Source organism: Lissotriton helveticus, chromosome 3_1, assembly GCF_964261635.1.
Source record: "Lissotriton helveticus chromosome 3_1, aLisHel1.1, whole genome shotgun sequence".
Taxonomy (NCBI): Eukaryota; Metazoa; Chordata; class Amphibia; order Caudata; family Salamandridae; genus Lissotriton; species Lissotriton helveticus.
The window spans coordinates 653,814,879-653,823,212 of NC_136061.1; the positions used below are offsets into that span (position 1 = coordinate 653,814,879).

The 8,334-nt window shown below is 42.3% G+C and overlaps 1 long non-coding RNA gene across 1 annotated transcript; it reads right to left on the minus strand.

Moving 5' to 3' along the window:
• Positions 1-241: 241 nt before the first annotated feature.
• Positions 242-7,847, minus strand: LOC144822789 (uncharacterized). Its single transcript, XR_013608693.1, has 2 exons — positions 6,311-7,847; positions 242-1,668 (listed from the first exon to the last, which is right to left on the minus strand). It is a non-coding gene; the product is annotated as an uncharacterized LOC144822789 (long non-coding RNA).
• Positions 7,848-8,334: the final 487 nt, after the last annotated feature.

Here is an 8,334-nt window from a genome sequence, read left to right on the forward strand (position 1 = left end):
ATGACATGTCCTTGTAATCAGACAATCTGTATGTGGAACATGGTATCTATTTACATGTCACACCATGGACAAGTAATGTAGGTACCTCAACATCATTTGGGGTAAAGACGAAAGGCTAGATACAAGTTATAGAATCCATTTAAGTAAAACATTTCAGGCTACATATTCATATATAACATCTTCAGAATGCAGAATAAAGTGCACTATGGTAGACATGTACACATGACCATAAGTGTATGTATTTCTTAAAGTATTTTTATAAACAATTGCTCAATGGCAGGAAAAAAAATTGTATATCAAAATATGTATTTTTATATATATATTTGTTGATGTTCTAAATCATCATTAATTTACATATACGGTATGACAATGCACAATCACAGGTCTGTGGAAAACATATACATAAACATAATCACACGTCTATAAAAAACATATACATAAACACATGGGTGTGACAAAAACAAACAATAATATCACTGTACATAAACTTAAATTGCGAGAAGGAGTAGATGAACTGTCAAACTATTCGAGGGGTGGCAGTAGATCGGAACACTACACGCGCTTCAGCTTGTATGCCTTCGTCAATGAAAACCATCCCAACTTTCTCTATAACAAAATACACAAAAGACATGGTGTAAAAATACAAGTGCACTTTGGGCCTGAAACATGCTTCTTGGACGAATAATCAGTGCCAATGCTTCTAAAGGAACCCTCGTATACATAAATTTGAAAAACAAAGTGATATTAAAACGCTCAATGCATGCCATGCAATGTGACCATTATATACGGCCTCCACCATGATTGCTAAAGGTATATCCTTATATCCCAAAAGAAGTGTTGACAATGAAAAGAATAAGAGAGAAAACACTGGAAGGTAGTGCTTCTAAATGATACTATAAGTTAATAGGGGGCATTAGTACAATACCTGCCTCCTCCAATATTGCAACCTAGCTGAACTTGGGCACTAATGATGTGGACACCCAGATATTATTCATATTCAATTCACCAAACATATGAGAAATATATACCTAATGTGGGTGCAGGGGCAGCGATCTTGATGCTGGAATTTAAGATCTATATTTCTTAGGATCCTAGGCCATCAGGTTGGACCGGTTTGTCTACAGTCATCGAGGTAAGAATAGTGGGATGGAAGGAAAGGAAGTATTTTTAGTCACATCCCCTAATACAAAATCTTGTTTAAGAAGAAGAGTACTTCTCATATTTAGGTACTTAGTCTGTCCTCGCTTCGTAGAAAGTTACCAATCTGTGGGAACAAACGGGTGTTATCTCTGTCTATTCGTAAATATAGTACTTTCGAAGGAACTACTAATAAGTTATAAATTGTGTCCCTCTTTTTAAAAAAAATATACTTACACTGGGTCTAGCCAGCATAGCCAGCAGTGTCATCAATGCTTGGATAATAGTATATTCGAGAGAACTTATCTCCAAAGTAGAGTCTGAATAGCGTAGAAAGCTGCAAGGTACAAACATATGAACATCATAGGGTATGTGAATCTATCCAGAGGGGTCCCTGTTTAATGCGCCACTTATCACAGGTTATACTTACTCCAGGGGTTTATTTGGATTGTACTCTTGATCCTAGCCGGTCATCGTCAACGAGAATGAATAAACTCGTGGTTCAGGTTTAAAGGATTTAGTGGGGGATGCCTTAAAATATAAAGGTATGTAAATACCAGGTTAGGTCTCATTAGGACTAAAGATAGAATATAGTGCTAATAGTCGCGTTTCATCATGGAATTATAACTTCTGCGTCAGTCCTTATTCTTCAATTTTATAAATGGTCATATCCTAAACTATGGCATTACATCACCCGGCTCTATAGAGAGGTTTAGTGGGGTTACTTTATAATATTGGGGCCAGTTATTTTTAAGTTTTAACAAAGAAATACATAGTTTACCCCATTGGGCAGAACATTGAATGCTCAGGCGCTATCTATTTCGTAAAAAGCTAAACCAATATATTCATAATGAACAATGAGTATCTGAATTATGCAGCATTCAAGTATGCCAAAAAAGATAAGAATGCTAGTGCTTCATCTACGAGCTTAAGAAAAAAAATACATTAATTTATGGCTCGGCTCACATTCATTCACCTCTAGACAATGGATGCAGGGTACTTACTGGCAGTGTTGTACGTAAGGTCGTTCTTTCTAAAGACAGAAAAAAAATTGAACATTACGGGCTAAGCTATTTTATGTGTCACGCTACGTGACTATAGAGCGTCTGACATCATGTGTATTGCGTGGCTATAATAGTGTCATGGTTCCCGGTATTCCCTACCTTCCAACAGTCCGCAGCATGTTTGCCTTTTACACGCATGGGGGATCGGGTTTTCTCTCTTCCGTGTGGGAGGCTTCCGCGACCGGAAACCGCCAATGCGTCACTCAGAGTTTCCGGGGGAAACCGCATAAACCACAGCGGTTCCCACCGGTCCAGCGCTTCGGATTGTTGCCCACGTATTGCTGTTTCTGCCTGCTTCGGAGCCGGACCTCGCATCAGGTATTTCCGAGGTCGCGCTGGAGCGCTTGTTAAGTGTCTATGCAACGCCGCGCTGGAGCACTTTGTTAGTATCTATGCAACGCCGCGCTGGAGCTCTTTGTTAGTATCTATGAGGCGCCGCGCTGGAGCACTTTTGTTTGTATCTACGAGACGCAGCGCTGGAGCGCTTGGTTGGTGTCTATGAAACACCGTGCTGGAGAGCTTTGTTTTTGTTACTTATAGACGCCACACTGAAACATCTTAGTTTTGCATTTCCTCACCGTGCAGGAGCGCTTGTTTTTGTTTGTTCAAACTGCGCAGGAGCGCTTGTTGATTTTCTTTGGTTTCTACGCTGGAGCGCTAGACTGTTGCTTACCTGACTGCACCTTAGCGCTTGCCAGTGTATTCTACTCACCGCACTAGTGCGCTTGCCATTTACTTTGCCTTATTGCTCTGGAGCACTGTTGAGTTAGTGCTACCAACCTCGTGGAGCTGTTTGTGTTTCCCTAAACATTGCGCAGGAGCGCTGCTTCTTCTTTCCGTTACTATTATGATTTCTCCACTCAAGGTGCTACCCTTCATAAGGTAAATCTGATCCGCATGTGCGTAAGAGGTAAACCTAGAGAGGGTGTTGCCTGTGCCAGTTATAACAGGGTCTCCCTTGTCTTCCTTTCAGCCGGAGTTGACGGTTATTCCCCAAACTGAGGGTGGTCCTCTTCTGATCTTCTGAACACCATCCCCATCATCTTTAGCTTCCTTCCCCGGTCCCATCTCCATCCCGGTTGGTGTACACTCCGTAACAGGGGTATGGTGGGTACGGGGGCGATAGCTCATGACGTCTTTGTGAGAATACTTCGCAAGCGACAGGTACGCCTTGTGGGGTACTTGACAAATAGGCGTTATTGCTATGGGGCTCTGTGAAGTACATAGAGATTGAAAGAAGACTAAAAGCATGGCCTCCATCTTAGAATATGGTCCAGCATGAAAAGCCAAGCAATACATTTTAGCGGGAGTTTGACAAAACGAATATGCAAGCACTTGAGGGGACTCAGTAACAAAAGATGGACTAAGAGTATTACCGCCATCTCAGGATGGAGTTCTGTATAAAGAAACAATGGTTACATTCTATTCAAATGTGCCTGAAACAAATCTAACATTCATTAAAAAAGGCAAAATAAGCCTCTAAATGATATAAAGTAGTAACACTCTATATTTATAACCAATCCTTGCTTTATTAGTGGCATACTAATAATTAAACCTTATGACTTGCTCCCACAGTATTTCTTGGTTTAGACCTTTCTTGAAGGTATCTAAAGTAAAAATCCAAAATACCTCATGTAGGCTTCACAGCTCTGACCTTGCTTAGGAGAGATTTTCTCAATGATGAACCACTCAATATCTTCTTTTGTGTGGTTCAATGCTATATAGTCTTCCACCATGGGTGCTGCCAGTTTCTTTGTGGGGCTTGAAGAGCGATGTTCAGTCAAACGTCTATTAAGGGTACGTGCTGTCTCGCCCACGTACCCTAATCCGCAAGGGCAGATAAAAAGATACACTATATCTTTCATTTTACAGTATGTCATGCTTTTCACATTGATTTTCAATTTAATTTTATCGTAGCTGTCTCTAGTGCTAGTGGACAGACCTTACATGTACCGCATTTAAAATTGCCTATGACTGGTGAGGGCCCAACAATACTTCTCTGTATTGTTTTACGTGGTTGGGGCATGCGTGATCTCACCACTAAGTCTTTCAAGTTTTTGTTTTTCCGATAATCAAACAACGGCTTGGGTATTCTGTCCTGTGGTTCCTTGTTGACATTCAAGATATGCCAATTGGAAGAGATTATTTGTCTAATTTGTGCATTCAGCATCGAATGTCGCGTTATAAATACTAGTTCAGAGGTACTCTGTTTATTGTTGTTTATTAGTAAATGCTGTCAATCATAAAATCTGGCCCTCTTGTACGAGTGTCTCACTAATTTGTGAGGGCACCCTTGTGCCAGAAATTTTTCCTTCATAACTAGAGCTTTGGTGTAAAAATCATGGATACTGGTGCAGTTTCTGCGCAAGCGCAGAAACTGTCCAAACTGGATACTGTTTTTCTGAGATGTGGGATGGAAACTGTCATAATGCAGTAACGTATTGCATGCTGTTTGTTTAGTGAACAAGTCGACAGCCAGCAGCCCTGTAACATGTTTAATAATAATATCCAGGAACTCTATCTGGACATTACTAAAAGTGGAAGTGAAATGTAAGTTAGTATCACAAAGATTCAAACATGTTCAAAAATTCATTAAGATTATCCTCAATATCTAACCAGATGAAAAAAATATCATCTATGAAGCGGGCCCATTTCCAAATGGATTCAAAAAATGGTGCCACTTCAATATAGATGTGTATGTACTCAAATCGGGCCATATAACTATTTACCACAGTCGAAGCGCAGGAAGAGCCCATACTGACGCCCTTGACCTGTTTAAATAACTGGCCATTGAACTCGAAAACATTTTCCTCAAGGACTACTTTATGGCACTGGATGATAACATTTTCATTACAGTCGATGTTCATAGTTTGAATGAACCACTCAACTGCTTGTAAGCCCCTTTGAATTGGGATGTTACTATAGAGGCTTTTAGTGTCCATGGTCACTAACCTCCACATCATGTCATGATGCGCAGTATCTTGCAGCCATACAAAGTGATATCAATGTAAACTGTGTGGTGTATCACATGTAACATCTAAACTTCTAACACCAAGCTTGTGGGGTGCACTTCAATGACCATTTCACCTATGCTCTACAGGAGTCCACAAGCAACTACTGCAGAAGACAACACCGACCTGCAGAGCCAGTCCCCCCCCTCCCGGAACATGGACTCTCAGGTGCAGACTCCCTATGTTTCTCGGATGAGAAGCAAGAACCTGGCTCCTCTGAACTGCCAGGGCGCACCACGTCCCAGGCCCCCACTGTCCCCACCTCAGCCATAACAACAGCGCTGACCCCTGCTGCAATGACCTGTGCGGCCTCAACCACCACCACCCCCACCAGTGCTGCCTGCAACACTCTCCCTGCCTCAGTGGTTACCAGCACCACCACACAATCAGAGGAAGGCAGGGAGAGTCTACAGGTGCGGTGAGTGGCAACGCCACAGGTCCGGGACAGCAGGGCAGGTGGAGGGAAACTGGGGGACAAATTCAAGAGGACACTGGGGCCGAAGCCCAGGCCAACATCGCCAGAGACCTTGGGGAATACGAGCAAACCCAGGGACACATGAGCCAGGTTATGGAAGAAGTGCGTGAGCTCCACCTGCTGTTGAGGCCCATGGACACACGTGTGGGTCAAATTGTGGACCTCATGGGGCCAGCTCGTGGGTGTTCTGAGGGACAGTCATGCAGCCCAAAGGACAGCTCAACCACCAACTCAGCTGCGGCCACAGAGAGGGGTGAGCTGCAAAAGGATGACTCCTCGGACTCCGCTGAGCCCGCAGCAGTGCCCCCCCCCCCTGGAAAACGCAAAAGGGGCCGTCCGAGAAACATCACAGGAGGATCACGTGGCAAATCACCATCCAAATGCCAGTCGCAGAGCCAGCCATGATGGCACCTGTGTTCCCCTAGCCTTTGACTTTGTTGACTATCCTTACCCACACTGCCATGTTCATGGCAGGTGTCTGTTGGACTATGTCACTACATCAATGTGGTGACTATTCTATTGTCTCATTTACCATCACTGACAACTCATTCATTCGCTTAGCACCATTTTGTAAAACATCACTTGTCTGTCACACTCATTGCAAATAAACACTCTTTCCACACCTATGTCTTTGTGTCAACTCCATGCTCATCACAGTATGTACACTGTTGACTCAGATTACAATGTACCAGAAGCTCTGATTGTGACGAGGCATTGAGAGGCAGAAGGGACCTAGAAAGACACAAGAGAACAACATTTACTTGTCAGGTGATGGCATCACAGCTAGTACACAACACTAGTTATCAAGGTGCACAAACCTGATTCTACAAAGAGAACAGGCTCCCAGCAACGGCACACAATGCCAGCTGCTCTAATCTTTGCTCTTCTTATGGCTGCTTACTCGAATTTTCGTAAGCGTGCCTTCCTGAACACGCAATATGAACGATTAATAGTGATTTTGTCTCTACCGTAGAAGCACGCCTTCTTACCTGCCAACCTATCTGAATTCTGGTAAGCGCCTTTTTTAACACTTAAACGGTATCAGCTTACTTACAGATTATTATAATTAACTGAATGTTTTAGTCAGGCTTACCCTATTTTGGCGTTTCTCACTTTGCTCGAAATCAATAAATATATACGGGTTGGATTCATTCTCATATATACATCCTACTCTCACGCATGTGATTATGAAGCTTGGTTCCTCATTTATGAGAGTTTCACACGAATGTTTCCATGTATGGCTCCCTTTCCCACTCACTTTCATTAACAATCTGACTGTACAGGTGTGGCCTCCTGTTGAACATAGATGATTTGATTTGATTTGATTTAGTTGAGTATCAGTTTTGCAGCTATATGTGACTTATTATCATTTGTATAACAGTATACCAAGCATGTGTTCTTAGTTGACTGGATCGTCCTCCTACATAGATGTTTAATCTTGTTTTGGTTTGATGTTTTGACTTATCATGTTTACATAATTTTTTGGGAAAGTTTGTATATAATTTTCTAAATACTGTATGTAACTTGAATATATCACCTTTTTCCTTTTCTCCTCTTTTTCTCCTACCCTGGCTTTTGCCTTTTTCGCTTGCTACTATTCTGCTCTGCTTCCCCACTATCCTTTTTACCTCTACTCTTTACTTTTTTCTATTAACTCCTTCTCTATTTTACTATTTGCTCTTTGCCTCTCTGGATTCTCAATTCGCAATAATAATTGCTTGATACTACTCTCTCCGCTATGGCCTTCTTACTCATTTTCTTTACTGTTCAGCCTTGAAAAAGCCCATGGACATTTGGCCACCAGGGCGAAACACCTGTCGGCTGTTTTCTTTCATATATGGAATGATAAATAAAAACCATGCACGGAAAACTTTAAAAGGACGTTTGAGAATTCACCTTTCTTTGGATCAACAGTTTAAGAGGGCACAATCCTCCATCTTGCACTATACTTGCTGGTACTTTGAATTGGACATACATCCATATGAATTGATATTATAGACATATTAGAGTGCCACGGTTGACATATTTCTATTTCACGGTTTTACTGGGTCCAAACGGGCACCAGTTTTTTGGCACCTTAGGTGCAGCTAGCGGAACCTTGAGGGGCACCAATACATGGAGTTAAAAACGTAATGCACTAAGAGAATAGATGTGCTACCAACTAAACCACCACTGCCATTTGTAAATATTGTCATGTCTGTGAGAGAGCCAAACATTTCCACTGCATCCAGACACTGCTGCCTGCCATTCTTCTTCCCCAACTGCTGCTGTTTGGGAAACATCCTTTACAATGCAACTTTTACCACGCAGTGCCTTTACGACGCAACTTTTACAACGCAAACCATTACAACGCATTGCGCTGGGGTGCGCTCTAGGATAGGGAACAGGTTTAATTTACTGTCCAACACCTTCCCTACTATCCACGGGGACTGAAGTTGGAATAGTAAATTAAACTATTCACTATCCAGCGCCCCAAAGCACTATGCGTTGTAATGGTATGCGTTGTAAAAACCGCGTTGTAAAAGCATGCGATGTAAAAGCATGCGTTGTAATGTCATACATCCCTGCTGTTCCTGTGTCCTGGACCCCGTGACGGCAAGATTTGAGAACATCAGGGTCCGTTCCTTCACCACAGAAGAGCTGGAGG